General features: G+C 42.3%; 1 long non-coding RNA gene across 4 annotated transcripts in view; it reads left to right on the top strand.

Annotated features, from left to right (window-relative positions):
- Window positions 1-15,467, top strand: part of LOC112072072 (uncharacterized) — an 18,666-nt gene extending 3,199 nt beyond the window's left edge. For 2 of the 4 annotated variants that reach the window (XR_002894240.2, XR_011476059.1), the window contains exons 2-4: window positions 5,231-5,441; window positions 13,575-13,700; window positions 13,875-15,467. This is a non-coding gene — a long non-coding RNA (uncharacterized lncRNA). Of the gene's footprint in view, window positions 1-5,230; window positions 5,442-12,293; window positions 13,023-13,574; window positions 13,701-13,874 lie in introns of those variants that run through there. The other 2 variants (XR_011476060.1, XR_002894241.2) reach the window with 2 other exon arrangements.
- Window positions 15,468-16,178: the final 711 nt, after the last annotated feature.

The raw sequence follows: 16,178 nt of genomic DNA, 5'->3' as shown, positions 1-16,178 counted from the left end.
TAAGACGCAGGGGTGTCAAAGTCAAAATGGACGGAGGGCAAATAAAAAAATTTAGCTACAAGCCGAGGCCGGACATGTTTCGAATGTTCATTGAAATTTTTAATGACGCATATAGTCTAGTGAACCTATTGAACCTACTGAAAACCTAACAAATATATTCAATATGATCAGATAAATAAAGCAATATTTTCTTAATGGCTCTGTCAGTAATCTTTAATTTTCAACAGACACAAAGACAAATTTCCTTTATTAAAAATCCCCATAAACATGAACATTAAATTGAAAGAAACCGGTATTCAAGGCACCATCAGTAGCCTACTATTTTCTAATTTAGCAAAAGTGGGCTAATTTACTTCAAAGAAAAAAACAATAATAGCAATTTTCTATCATCCACTCAACTGAAATATTTTTAAAATATAATTGGATTGAAATACATAAAATAAAGTGCAAAAATCTATTTAATCAAAAACAACACTTTGTTTAAGGAGAAGTAACATGCAGTGAAACAAATATTAAACTTTAACTTTTAAACTTGAACTGAGTAAAAACTCTAAATATGTGATTGCACAGTAATGTTCCACTTGTTTGAGGTTGAAGGGTGATACTTGGTGGTGTCCCATCTTTCCCAAAGTTCATCAAATGTTCGGGGTAAGGCCTCTGAGCTGAGGAAATCCTCAGAATTGAGTGGAGGTGTTCGCAGTAAGTCCGACTTCTTGTGTGCTGTTTGGTTCAGGTTCATCAAAGAAAACAGTTGTTCACACAGGGTATGTGCTGCCAAACATAGACAACCGTTTGAGCAGCCTGGATGCGCTCAGCTGGGGCATTGTGTCGGGGAGGAAACGGGCGAACTCCGCAGCACCCATGCCGCATATTTTTGCCCTTCAGTGCATCAATTGCATTGGGAGGTCAATCAACTTCCATTTGGAGGTTGGTGGTGAGCTTTCCACGTCAACAGCAAATGGGTTACCGAGCAGTTCCAACCTGCTTTTTTTGTGCTTCAAAGTCAGCAAATCGGCGTCGAAAGTCAGCGGCAAGCATACCTATTTTATCAGCCAACTGTGCGCTCGGGAACGCACTGGTAGAGAGCTTCTCTTTCATGGGTCTAGGCAAGCTGGGAAAGTGGCTCAATTTTCTTTCCGCATCTGCGTCTCCCACAGAGTCAGTTTGGTTTTAAATGCCTTCACTGTACTGTAACATATCAGAGATGACATGATCCGACCCCTGCAGCTGCAAGTTCATTGCATTCAGATGACTCGTAATGTCACAGCAGAAAAGCCATTTCACACAGAAACATTTCGTCTCGGAGTTGTGTTGTGTTCTTTCCCTTTGCTGTCCAAGAACAGACAAATCTCTCCTCAACGAAGCTCGAAACATTTGAAGCACCTTTCCTGGCTTAGCCATGGCGCACCTCTGTGTGATAAGGCAAATCACACGATGCTCGTTTCTAACTCCGTCAGAAATGCTTGAACTGGCGGTGTTCAAACCTTTGGCTCTGATATAAATTAACTGTGCGCGTGGATGATGCTCATTACTGCTCCATTTTCACGGCTTTAACCGCACAAACGCTTCCTGGTGTAATGATACAATGATAAGCTGTCAGCTCACTGTCGGTTTTCCTCTTGCATCTTTTCCCGTATCTTCGCCACCAGTCCGCTCCTGTTGTCCACACATCGCAGGTGCTTCCGTCGGTTGTCAAACCCACGAGTTTTTCCCAAGGCAAGCTCCATCTCATTTAGCACATCTTGACCACCTCTTCATACAAATATCGCCCGTAGTTGTGCCATGCATATGAAGTAAAGCCAAACTCCTCCGTGTCACGCTTAAGGCTGGAGTCCACTCACGCGGATGAAAATTGACAACTGGCACATGGTCAGGCAATGTCGGTCTTCTCATCCACAGCCAAGGGAATATGCAATGAAAATCTTTCCCTTTTTCACAAGCTGCTCTTTTAGATTGATGGAAACTGGTCTACTCTCTCGAAATGGTGTTTCTGCTCAGACTCACATTTAACAAGAGTTTGCCTTTTTTCTGGGCAAGACTTCGTCACACAACTTTAATCATGGCAGTTTTTGAATGAAAATCCCCCTCCGTAAATGGGCCGGGCTGATTTTAGCGATCTCTTCTGCCAAAATAACTTGGCCTTGACAGGCAGCCTGGCCTTGTGATTTGGCTTTTTTTGAAGCAGAGCTGTCCGAGATTTGAGGCCTTCGTTTTAAAAATCCTCTGCCTTTTTGTAGCCTTTGTGTTCGATGTCATATTCTTTGTTTTTGTCCGCGTGTTTCGTTTCATAAATGTCGTTCCAATTATATCTTTTTCAGTAACCGCGCCACCACTTTCTTCCCACACAGAAGACAACACAGGTTTTCCAGCTACCTCCGTGAACATATTACTCCTGTGTTTTTCTTACTACATTACCCATCATTTTTACCTCAGATTGTTGATGTTAGTATGTGTATAGTCAACACGATGACACTTGATCAATTGCTTAAAACGGATCAATATATTTGGTTTTGTACTGTTGATTTAGCGCTAGGGGTYGCAGCTATCACTTTCTTTCTCAAATGGCGCGGATAATTCGGGCAAACCCGTTTTGGTGATTTCTGGTAAATCCAAATCCATCAGTCACGTCACCTTTTTGCACTTATTCAGCGGTGTTTACCCGAATAAGTACAATACCATTAGAAATGAATGTTGAAAGTTCAATTAATATTTTAAAAAATGCTGTTGTTGCTTCCTGTTGACAACACATTGATAAATAGCCCAGTGTCAAAACAGGTTTAAAGTGTCCAAATCAATAACCAATACGCAGAAACAGTTTGTGATATATCGAAAACCTAAAAATGTACCATCTACGCAACAATAGTATAGAAAAGATGGACTATTATAAAGAGTTCAGAGTTCAAAACGCCACCATGACGCGCATCGATGAGAATACACAGGAAATGAAGAGATGAAGCAGGAATCCAAATAGTGGGGTTTTATTGCGCGAAATCACAGGAACACGCGGGGTGGAAAGGTAACAGGATAATGTTGTGGTTTACTGGGGAAATACAAGCGAGATCAATATGTTAACATTCAAGCATGACTGACAAGTGCAAAAGGGATAAATAACTGAAAAGTATCAAATAAACAGGACAAACTGTGTTTTACATGCTGGACTGGCAGGAAACTGTACTYAAGTCATATAAACTTTAACATCAACTGAAAATTATGTTAATAGCTACACCTGTCCTTCAATAACGAAAGGTACTCGTCAATCACACACAACATGGAAATGAACCCCTGTTGTTAAAAAACCCTGTTGTTTTGCCAACTGGTAATAAAATCACTAATTGATTAAGGGAGGAAATATACACTGTTAAAATTACCACAGCTCCAAAAACCAAACGATCCTGGGAATAATGTGTACATCACTGGTTAGAGGACAGTTTGGAGAAGACACCTTTACAGATACATTTTGAAGTGTTGCATTTTGATTCAAGTGGGTGGGCAACGTGGTATGTGCAAAGCAACACTGTTTCGATATCACGCTGAAATCAATAGAACAAGGGGCAAATATTTGGGATGTAGCGCTGTTTAAACTAACACTAATTAAAGGCCACGTTGAAACTTGGAATAACCCATAACCGCGGGAAGTAGGGGTGCTGAAACGCCACCTGTAAAATCATAATAAAAAATATATACATTTTTAAAAAACGATTAAAAAAACAACAACTTTTTTTCCCGAAAAGTAGTGCACTGGGCCTTTACTAGTCCTGTATTAGTGGACCGATATAGCCCTCTGTAGCGAAGGGCAAAAAATATATATATATTAAATCTCAGTCCCCCTCACCCCAAAACGACTTCCTGGCTACTATGGTATAACCCTATACATTGTTGGTTAGAGGAATGGCGGATGTTGATTTCGAGGGGGCTGCCATCACGGAAAAAGGGAACCAAACACTTTTTATTTGAGTTAATTCCAACAAATCACGACCGCCATAGGATATCAACACTGTCACTAACGTTACTAGTCAACTAAGCAGGGTGTTATTTGATATGTTTGGGTTGACTTGCTCATATCAAGCAACAGCCAGTTTGGTAACTGTAAAAATAAACAACTAGTGGACTCGTTTTATGAATGCTTGGATAGTGAAACTGAAATAGATTGGTAGCTAGTTGGTGAGGCTTTTGATTTATTTGCCAATTAATTAACTGAAATTCCAAGTTGTTCGGTGCTTCATGCTGGCGGCAAGCTAAACAGACGGCTCGGCAGCGCATCAGTTTGACGTTACACATCCAAGAAGGCTCACCAATCACCCGACCTAACTCATAAATATTAATGACTTTCTCGGCTGTTCCACGAAGGAAATTTCCATAGTTGTTCATGGAGGATTTCAACGATAACAACCACCGGGGTAGCAAGCGAGCACGCCATTTTTCACCAGTTGTTACCACAGAATTTGAACATATTTTATGGAAAATAGATGATGTATATTTTGAACGCTGCAGCAGGCTTCATTGTTGACAATATGACTGAGCGTCAAAGATTACCGTTCGATTTGAGAGGGCGAAACCGTTGTGGATGGCGCGCCCGTCACATTTACGGGCATAGTCCGGTTTCAACCCGGGGCAGCTTAATCGAATTCCCTCGTTGAAACATGTAGGGTAATATTCACAGGTTCCAGTCCGCGTGCAAATGTGCCCGGCCCAAAAATACGCTTGTGGACTATTTATCTGTCAATTTGTTCAGGCCCCTCCCCAGTGCCTCCCCCTCCCACCTCCCCTGCCTCACCCCCCTCACCCGCCCAGCCCTGATCTCAAGTTTTTCGGCGTCCCCCTCGCTGCATCCACTCGCCAGCAGCCCTGTGTTATTTAAGGTTGAGTTGAAATTTTGACATTGTTTTAACATAGAACTGACAATACGTGGTTTATAGTCATACTATGTTACTTTGGTTTTATTTTTTATATTAGTTTTTATTAGTAAAGTAATATGTATGACTTATAACACGTTATTGGTCAGTCTATGTTAAAAACAATTGGTCAGATTTCCCAACTCACTTAACCAATCACATCATGTTTGGTTTTTGTATTCCCCACTGTGATTGGTCCCTGAGGCTTTTAACAATAAAAAATAAATAAGCTATTTTTCAACTTCACTGTTCTCCAACAGTTGAATTTAATATTCACTTCAACTTTCAACATTACATGCATTGAAACAATCAATTGTGTGTTTGTGTGTCCACCTCAGGTTCTACATGCTTAAGAAGAACACATATACTACTGCTGTGTGTGTCGTAGTGGGGTGTACTGTGGCTGTCATAAGTCTGTTTGCCCGAGAACACATCAATTGGCACAGAGACAGCAGTCAAATAATGAAACCTGTTTGGCAGAGAGAGAAGAGATCAAGACTCTGAAATCAGAGAACTACMGCGTTCTACTAAATATGATTTTAAAGCAGGGTAAGTTCAGCTCTTTCAGTATTTGTATATMATTTTTCACAGCACCACACCTAAACCTCCTACYACAAAACCATCTCTCCTTTGTAGCTTTGTCGATAGTTTGTCAAGTATTGTATTTCAGAAAAAARRWTTYYKSCYTTTATTTGATCATAATCACATGAACTTGAACTATATGACKACTGTATATTATACTGTTACCTGCAGTATAATAATTGTATTTCATGATCAGTTGTTTATTTAAAAAAATAATTTGTCATGTTTGTTTTGCTATATTTGTGACAAACAAGTCTTCTGCTCCCTATCTAATCTTCTACTCTCTATCTAATCCTCTACTCTCTACTCTGTATCTAATCTTCTTCTCTGTATCTACTCTGTATCTAATCTTCTGCTCTGTATCTACTCTGTATCTAATCTTCTGCTCTGTATCTACTCTGTATCTAATCTTCTGCTCTCTAACCTCTGTATCTAATCTTCTTCTCTGTATCTAATCTCTGTATCTAATCTTCTGCTCTGTATCTAATCTTCTGCTCTGTATCTAATCTGTCTCCAGAAGGATGGAAGCATATAAACTCCAGTNATGACAGTTGATCAATTGCTTAAAACGGATCAATATATTTGGTTTTGTACTGTTGATTTAGCGCTAGGGGTCGCAGCTATTACTTTCTTTCTCAAATGGCGCGGATAATTCGGGCAAGCCTATTTTGGTGATTTCTGGTAAATCCAAATCCATCAATCACATCACGTTTTTACACTCATTCAGCGGTGTTTACCCGAATAAGTACAATACCATTAGAAATGAATGTTGAAAGTTCAATTAATATTTAAAAAAATGCTGTTGTTGCTTCCTGTTGACAACACATTGATAAATAGCCCAGTGTCAAAACAGTTTTAAAGTGTCCAAATCAATAACCAATACGCAGAAACAGTTTGTATTATATCGAAAACCTAAAATGTACCATCTACGCAACAATAGTATAGAACAGATGGACTATTATAAAGAGTTCAGAGTTCAAAACGCCACTATGACGCATCGATGAGAATACAGAGGAAATGAAGGAGATGAAGCAGGAATCCAAATAGTGGGGTTTTATTGCGCACAATCACAGGGAACACACGGGGTGGAAAGGTAGCAGGATAACGTTGTGGTTTACTGGGGAAATACAAGAGAGATCAATATGTTAACATACAAGCATGACTGACAAGTGCAAAAGGGATAAATAACTGAAAAGTATCAAATAAACAGGACAAACTGTTTTACATGCTGGACTGGCAGGAAACTGTACTTAAGTCATATATAAACTTTAACATCAACTGAAAATTATGTTAATAGTTACACCTGTTGTTACGGAGTCTAGTTGATAGGTAATCGACTAGTTGGACTGTTCCCCAGACTCCAGGCGCAGGGATTTGTACAATGCTTAACAAGGCTATTGAACTTAACATTGGTGTCTGTCTTTATTCCTTAATCCGACATATCATACAGAAACATGGTGTCAGAAGTGGCTCGGAAAACACACGTTTGTTATTTTTGTAGCTAAGTACAGTATAGGCGCAGTTACGTTCCATATGCGAACACAAGCCGTTTCCTACTCACAACACTGATCAACTCGTTGTTAGCTGGCTAGCTAGCATCACTACCTACCTCCATGACTGAAGGCAAAGAAATCTCCTATTCCATTGCTATGGCAGCGAACATTTCGCCACCAAATCACATGGTTCTCACAGGGGACTGGAATACTAATTGGGACAACTTCAGGGATGAATTCGAGGACTATGCGCTGGCGACCGGTCTACATGAGAAACCCAACGAGGTACAACCGGCAACTCTGAGGAGTTTAATGGGCAGCGAATGCAGGCATATCCACCGGCACAATCTCACCCTCACGGCACGACAACAGTGTGATGCAAAGGCTATATTGGATGCATTGGAGAATTACTTCAAACCCGCCAGAAACGTAATTTACGAGCGGTTCGTTTTCGGAAGCTGCAAACAGGAAGAGGGTGAGTCAGTACACAACTTTGTAACCCGTTTGAGAGAGAAATCCGCCACTTGTGAATACGGGGGATTGAAAGATGAACTGATTCGTGACAAAATAGTACTGGGAATTGCAAATGAGCATAGCGCCGGCGTCTACTGAGAGAGAGAGAGGCTTAACATTAGTAACTGCCATCGAAATGTGCCGCACTGCTGAAGTCACTGACATGAGAATGAGAGCAATGGGAAACCCACGCTCCGACGTTGATACTGTTCACGCTGTTGCTAGCAGACATTCAGACAAACCAATCGAGGGCAGAGTAATCAACCACGAACGGTGAACACAGAGAGCCCGTAGCATGTAAATATGGTGGGAATACACACACAACGTGGCAAAGAGCACTGCCCTGCCTACAGAAAACCATGCAGAGCTTTGTGGAACTAATAATCACTTTTGCAAAGTGGTGTCTTCAAAAGCAAAAGAAGGGTGAGTGAGGGCAAGATTCACTGTGTTGATGATGTTACTCAATGTTCAGAGCTGAACAGTGAAAGTGAATTTACATGCATGAATCCATTGGGGCTGTACACTCGAGGGAGAAATGGTTTGTGACACTACGATTACACAACAAGCAACAACAAATGTCAACTGGATTCGGTGCTACATGCAACGTAATGAGCTACAAGAGCCAAAATCAATCTTGGCACCTGACCAACATCTTTGCCCAGCGATACTAGACTAAAGCTGTACTCACGGAGAACTACAATGAGCTCTATGGGCACCTTGAGACGAATGTGTTTTATTCGGGACGCAAACACAAGCTGGGAGTTTTGAGATGTGAAAACCAAGTCAAATCCTCTTCCTCCTCAGCTCTACAATGCGAACGCCTGGGAACTTGATGCAGTTCACTGTACCAATGACCTGCACATTGTGGATCATGTCAGCATGGACCCCTGTCCAAAGACAACTACTGCAGCAGATATGAGATGTATTCAACCATGCCTGGTTGAATCAGTGCTGGGAGGCTAACACTTTGAAGTGGATGAGAGCCATTACTCCAGCCAGTGTGGCTCCTCGCAAGTGTGCCCATTGCAATGAAGGTGCTGTGAAGGCCCAGATGGACAAGTTATGAGGCCGATGGCCAGCATGACATCTGCTGACTGAACCAACTGACTGGATTCAGCAATATTGGTCCATGTGAAAAAAACAGAGAAGCTGAGGTCTGGCATCGACCCAAAGCATTCTGAAACCAAGCACTGAAACGATCCCACTACATTCATGCCGACACTAGAGGATGTCTCTATAAGCTTCCGACGGCCAGTTTTTCACCTTGGTGGAATGCCGAGATTGCATTCCTTCAATGCAAAGCTGGGACGAAGAATGCGCTTCATGACTACCTTCTGGACCCCTGGGGTCGGAAAGCGTGGCTTCAAGCGGTCCCGTTTGGTGTCTCAGTGGCGCTCTGCAGGTATACCAACGCAAGCAGCACGAGTTTACTGGCTGGGCTCAAGGGCTAATTAACCCATGCCGAATGAATACCTGATCGTAGGCTGTGGTGAAACCAGACGAAGAAGCAGAACGCGGACCACGATGTGAAGCTCCTGGCACTGGATGGAGCGTGCCGATTCAGTTAAGCTTCGTTCTTGCCTGAAGAAGCTGCAGTTCAAGGTGAAAAGACGTCCACTTCCACTGGCCACATTCTCCTCGGGCCAAAAAGGCCTGAAGCCGGACCGCAGACAAGGTCAAGCGATCTCGAACATGCCAAACCCGTCTGATGCAAAAGGAGTACAGCGTCTCATCGGCTTTGCAAACTATCTTGCAAACGTTCATGCCACACTATCAGCAGTTCTGTGAGCTCTGCGCCGGTTGCTGACCAAAGGACAAACACCCATGGCCCTGGCCTACCCAAGCACGAGGCCTGCCGTGCAGGAGATGAAGCTCTCTGGCTTCATCCATCCCAGTGTTGCGCTACTACCGACGTCAGCGAAGCCTGTCACAATCCAGAGCGACTCTACGCCAAAGGGGACTTGGATGCTGCCTTTGCAGGAAGGCCAGCCCGTTGCGTTTGCCTCGAGAGCGCTCACCCCACACCGAACAAAACTACTGCACAAATTGAGAAAGAGTGCCTCACCTCGTCTTCTCCTGCCAGCCGATTCCAATCACGTACTTTATACTGCGTCGAGAGCTGGTCACCGCTGAAACCTGGGACCACAAACGAAGTTCAAAGTATGCTCCTGACCTCTGCAAAACTACGCCCTGAAGGTCATTTACAAAGCCAGGACCCTGAGATGTACATCAGCGACACACTGAGCAGCGGTCAAACAGCACAATGTACAGGTAGAGGCACTGCCTATCAGCGGCAGGCCATCTGTTCGCTATCAGCAGGAACAACAAGATGGTTTCAACAGATCAATCAGGCAGACTACTTAAAGCGTCACAGATCACCGCCTAGCCCAGATCAGCAAACATACTGACAAGGACGAAACCACCTACCAGTCACTGAAGTCCATGGCTCTCGCAGTTGCCATATCTGAAAGAAGGAGACACCTTTCACAGTGAGAGAATACTGGACCTTTCGAGATGGATCAGTGTGCAAAATGGCATCTTGTTCAGAGGTCAGAAGGTCATTATTCCAAATCACTACGTCCAGAGATGCTTACCCGCATACACTCCAGTCACGTTGGAGGTGACGCATGCTACGTCAGGCTCGTGAAACATTATACTGGCCAAACATGCAAGCAGAAATTAAAGACTTTGTCAGCAAACTGTACCACATGCAACGAGTACGCTCATGAACAGCAAAAGGAAACCATGATGTCACACGAACTGCCCACAAGGGCCTGGCAAATCATCAGCAATGGACTTATTCAGCCACAGACAAAAAAGGACTATCTTCTCCTCGTTGATCATTACTCTGAGACTTTTGGGAAATTGAACTGCTCCTGACTTGTCTGGCAGAAGACGGTCATAAAGCGCTGCAAGGCGCAGTTTTTGCAAGGCAAGGTCCGACCTGACAAGGTAATCACGGACAATGGCCAACAATTCACTGCACAGTTCAAGCGTTTCGCCTCAGAATGGGAGTTCGACCACGTGACCTCCTCTCGAAGACACCCAAAAGCAAATGGCAAGGTAGAATCAGCTGTCAAGATTGCCAAAAACCTGTTAAGCAGGGCCTTGCGCGAACAGCAACGACCCATGGAAAGCGATCTACAGTGGAGGAAACACCCACCGAAAACATGGACAGCAGCCCACCACAACGCTTTCTGTCCAGACGTCTGAAGACTACTATCCCCGTAGCTAACAAGCTACTTGAGCCCTGCGTATGGTTGGCGTCAACGGACAAACTGCGTCACAGAAAGGCAGCTCGCTAAGTGCTTCTACGACCGGACTGCTCGAGACCTACAGAGCTGAGGTGGGTGAAACTATAAGGATGAAACCGTTGCCGGGAGACCACACAGGACTTTGGAGGCTGGGCACATGCCTACAGAGAGTTGCACCACGTTCTTACCTGGTGGATGTTGGTGGCTCCCTCTAATCGTCGCAATCGGTGGATCTGCGCGTAGCAGAGCAGACAAACCAAGAACATGCCATACACTCACCTAGATGAGCTGGATCACAGTCCAGGCCTAAGGGTAAGGGGTGGCAGAATTGAGACATGACCAACTGAAGGTGAAGCTTCTACCCACCAAACTCTCCAGCTCGTGGCCCTAATCCTACCCCTGTCAAAGCCAATACTTACTCACGGGTGGGTCGGCTGTGCAAGCCACCGGACAGGCTTACTCTGTAAGCAAGACACTTAACTTGTTGTCTGTTAATAAAAAAATATTTTAAAATTTAAAAAATAATTTTAAATTTAAAAAAAAAAGGAAGATGACAGCTGAAGTAAAAAGAAAATGTCATGCTTTCAATTGTTATGACTTGACTGTTAAGAACTAATGTTATGCGTTATGTTTGCACTTTCTATTGAAAAGGATGATGTTACGGAGTCTAGTTGATAGGTATTCGACTAGCTGGACTGTTCCCCAGACTCCAGGCGTAGGGATTTGTACGATGCTTAACAAGGCTATTGAACTTAACATTGGGGTCTGTCTTTATTCCTTAATCCGACTTATGCTACAGAAACAAATATATATACTTTTTTTTATTTTTTTTATTAACGAAAAGTAGTGCACTGGGCTTTTACTAGTCCTGTATTAGTGGCCGCGATATGGCCTCTGTAGCGAAGGGCAAAAATATATATATATTTAAATCTCAGTCCCCCTCACCCAAAACGACTTCCTGGCTAGTATGGTATAACCCTAATACATTGTTGGTTAGAGGAATGGCGGATGTTGATTTCGAGGGGGCTGCATCACGGAAAAGGAACCAAACACTTTTTTATTTTGAGTTAACTTCAACAAATCACGACCCGCCATAGGATATCAACACTGTCACCAACGTTTACTAGTCAACTAAGCAGGGATGTTATTTGATATTGTTTGGGTTGACTTGCTCATATCAAAGCAACAGCCAGTTTGCGTAACTGTAAAATAAACAACTAGTGGACTCGTTTTATGAATGCTTGGATAGTGAACCTGAAATAGATTGGTAGCTAGTTGGTGAGGCTTTTGATTTATTTGCCAATTAATTAACGCTGAAATTCCCAAGTTGTTGGGGCTGCTCATGCTGGCGAGCGCTAAACAGACGGCTCCGGCCGCGCATCAGTTTGACGTTACACATTCAAGAAGGCTCAACAATCACCCGACCTAACTCATAAATATTAATGACTTTGCTCCGGCTGTCCTACGAAAGGAAATTTCCCATAGTTGTTACATGGAGGATTTTTAGCAACGATAACAATCAGCGGGGGTAGCAAGGGAGCCAGCCCATTTTTCAAACAGTTGTTACCACGAATTTGAAACATATTTTATGGAAAATAGATGATGTATGTTTATGAACGCTGCACCAGGCTTCATTGTTGACAATATGACTGAGCGTAAAGATTACCGTTCGATTTGAGCAGGGGCGCGCCTCCCGCAACGGTTTCGCCGTCACATTTACGGGCCATAGTCCGGTTCACCCGGGGCAGCTTAATGAATTCCTCGTTGAAAACATGTAATACCTATTCCATTGGTTAGGTACAAAGTAATGTATGACTATATACACGTTATTGGTCCAGTCCTATGTTAAAAACAATTGGTCAGATTTCCCCAACTCACTTAAACCAATCAATCATGTTTGGTTTTTGTATTCCCACTGTGGATTGGTCCTGAGGACTTTTAACAATAAAAAATAAATAAGCTATTTTCAACTTCACTGTTCTCCAACAGTTGAATTTAATACTTCACTTCAACTTTCAACATCACTACATGCATTGAAACAATCATTGTGTGTTTGTGTGTCCCTCAGGTTTCTACATGCTTAAGAAGAACACCACATCACTACTGCTGTGTGTGGTCGTAGTGGGGTGTTACCTGTGGCTGTCATAAGTCTGTTTACCCAGAACACAAATCAAAATTGCACCAGAAGCAGCAGTCAATAATGAAACCTGTTTGGCAGAGAGAGAAGAGATCAAGACTCTGAATCAGAGAACTACCAGCGTTCTACCTAAATATGATTTTAAAGCAGGGTAAGTTCAGCTCTTTCAGTATTTGTATTATAATTTTTCACAGCACCACACCTAAACCTCCTACCACAAAACCATCTCTCCTTTGTAGCTTTGTCGATAGTTTGTCAAGTATTGTATTTCAGAAAAAAGATTTTCTGCCTTTTATTTGATCATAATCACATGAACTTGAACTATATGACTCTGTATATTATACTGTTACCTGCAGTATAATAATTGTATTTCATGATCAGTTGTTTATTTAAAAAAATAATTTGGTCATGTTTGTTTTGCTATATTTGTGACAACAAGTCTTCTGCTCCCTATCTAATCTTCTACTCTCTATCTAATCTCTACTCTCTACTCTGTATCTAATCTTCTTCTCTGTATCTATACTCTGTATCTAATCTTCTGCTCTGTATCTACTCTGTATCTAATCTTCTGCCTCTGTATCTACTCTGTATCTAATTTCTGCTCTCTAACCTCTGTATCTAATCTTCTTCTCTGTATTAATCTCTGTATCTAATGCTTCTGCTCTGTATCTAATCTTCTGCTCTGTATCTAATCTGTCTCCAGAAGGATGGAAGCATATAAACTCCAGTCTGTACTACATCTCTACTGAGATGAAGTCCTGGGATGAGAGCAGACTTACTGCCAAAGGAAGGGATTGGACCTGGTGATCATAACAGCGAAGAGGAACAGGTGTGTGTGTGTGTGTGGTGTGTGTGTGTTGTGTGTGTGTGTGTGTGTGTGTGTGTGTGTGTGTGTGTGCCTGCAATGTGTGACTGAGCTTCAGTCAGAGATATCAAATTATAAGAGGCCAAATATGGAGAAAAAAGTATGATTCTACCATTTAATGATATTCTACATCACTAGGCCTTTCTCCTTGAAGTGGTCAGTGCAAAGAAATTGGAGGGAGTCTGGATTGGTTTTCTCTCCTAACAACACAAAGGAGATATCAACAACGGTAAGAGATTTCACCATCGATGGAGAAGTATGAACGGAGATTTGAACATTTAGGGCATGAAGGAATCCAACAATGTTTCTGATAATTCCTGTTCTTCTGATAGGGTGAAGAGAGGTGCGGGGTCAAAAGGCGGACAGGAAGAGGACTGTGCTAAGCTTACGGTCTATGAGACACCTGCAGTGAGAAGAAGTAACTGGTCGACAATGTGGGACACAAAAATACTGGTATTTGTGAAAAATACCTGATGTCAATACCATGTAAGCAAGAGAAAACGTGAACTTGTTCTTGTGAAAGGATTATACTTGGTTTTAATGGAGGGAACAACTGCTAGATTCAACTCCTCTTGCTGTGACATCCCACAAACACCTAGGGCCATTCACCCCCCTCCATGTTGTCTCAACTGTGCTCTTGCTTCGTGCACCGTCTCCTCAGTCACCTAGGTGAGGAGTTGAGCCCCTCTCATTTTCCAAGAAGCAGCTGTTAGTCATTCCAGTTAGCCTGGTGAGGGTTGTACCTGAAATACACATCTGCACCTTATAGTAAGAAAGTTCAAAGGGGAGTTTTTCTGTGGTTGGGACCCCCCTGCATTGTTCCAATACGCAAAAGCACTTTCAGTCAATAAGCTTTCTCAGTGAGAGCCTCGGATTTTAGCCAGCCAGTTTTCAACTGAAGTCAATGGGCAGATTGATTTTAATTTTTTTTTAACATTTTTTTAATGAACATAAATATTTCACATGATTTCACGTAAAAACAACATTTAGTAAAACATTGTTTTAGATGAGGAGGCTGATTGTCCTTCAGAAACTCAAGTCGCGGTAAAGGAGTGACAGGTTACACAGCTCCGAAGGACAATCCGCCTCCATCTATACACAATGTTTGACTAAATGTTGTTTTTTGTTTACATGAAATGTAAAACAAAATATATTTTTTTAAATCAATCTGCCCATTGACTTCAGTTGAAAAGAGCTAACTGGCTAAATCTGGCACACAAAAGCAATGTTGATTCATGTTAAATTAAATGAAATGTAGTTTGTGCTACAAGGGTAGGAAACCCTGGCGGGTGCATTTAGCCAATCACAGGGCTGAGATATATTCTATTAGTCCCTGTTATATTCCAGGCACAGGGTTACCTACCCCTGTTCTATGTACAGAAGAGAATGTGCAATATTATAAAGGAATACCAGTTTTATTTTTTTACATTTTTCATATAGTAAATAAAAATCCTTTATTCTAATTCTTTACGATACTATTGTCCCGTGACACCAAAAGTCTGAATGTGATTTAATATTGGGGCGGCAGGKAACCTAGTGGTTGGACTAGGAACTGAAAGGTTGCTAGATTGAATCCCCGAGCTGACAAGGTACAAATCTGTCGTTCTGCCCCTGGACAAGGCAGTTAACCCACTGTTCCTAGGCCGTCATTGTAAATAAGAATTTGTTCTTAACTGACTTGCCTGGTTAAATAAAGGTCTTTTTTTTTTTATAAATATGAATGAATGTCAACATGTTGTGATTTGTTTATAATAACATAAAGAAATGTAGGATAAGGTTATGTAAAACACAGAAATGTAACATGTTCTTGTGAAAGGATTTGCTACAATGTATTTTATGGAAGGGGGAAAACTATTCGCTTCAGCTGCTTGCTACGCCTCAGCCCTCTTGCCGTTGTCTTAACGACGGCCGTCTGCAACTGGCAACGCATTGTCGTGTTAGAACGACGCCACCTGTCGGAAGACAATGGCCCTTCAAACACCTAGTTGTTCAGCCCCACTCATTTCACCCTTCCAAGAGAAACCAGCCATGTGATCGTTCAGAAATGAAAAGGTGGGGCAGAGGGGCTGTAACAGCTGTGACTGTAGTCTCCACAGAAATGTTAAAGGTCTGTTAATCACTCTTATCGGTTGAGCTACTGGTCGGTATGAGTTAAATAAATGATCAAATATTTACCTCGCTGTCGGTCAGAGACTTTGGCTGGAGTCACAGCATAGCGACTTAAAGGGCAATTCCGCCGCTTTTCAACCTCATGTTCCTCACCTCCAGCACCGTACCAGTGTCTACATGTGAAAACAGTGTGTTTTTAGGATCTGTGGTTAAAAAGAGAAGAAGAAAAGGTCCCAACAAAAAAATGCTTCTCTGTGACATCACAGGGTAGGGTTAAAAAGTAAGAACAATGAGTTTCTAGCCAGAGGGCGGACGTTTCTTACTCCCCGGGTC

Source organism: Salvelinus sp. IW2-2015, unplaced genomic scaffold, assembly GCF_002910315.2.
Source record: "Salvelinus sp. IW2-2015 unplaced genomic scaffold, ASM291031v2 Un_scaffold1815, whole genome shotgun sequence".
NCBI lineage: Eukaryota > Metazoa > Chordata > Actinopteri > Salmoniformes > Salmonidae > Salvelinus > Salvelinus sp. IW2-2015.
Note: the sequence above shows the minus strand (reverse complement) of the source record. Positions and strands in the feature narration are given on the sequence as shown.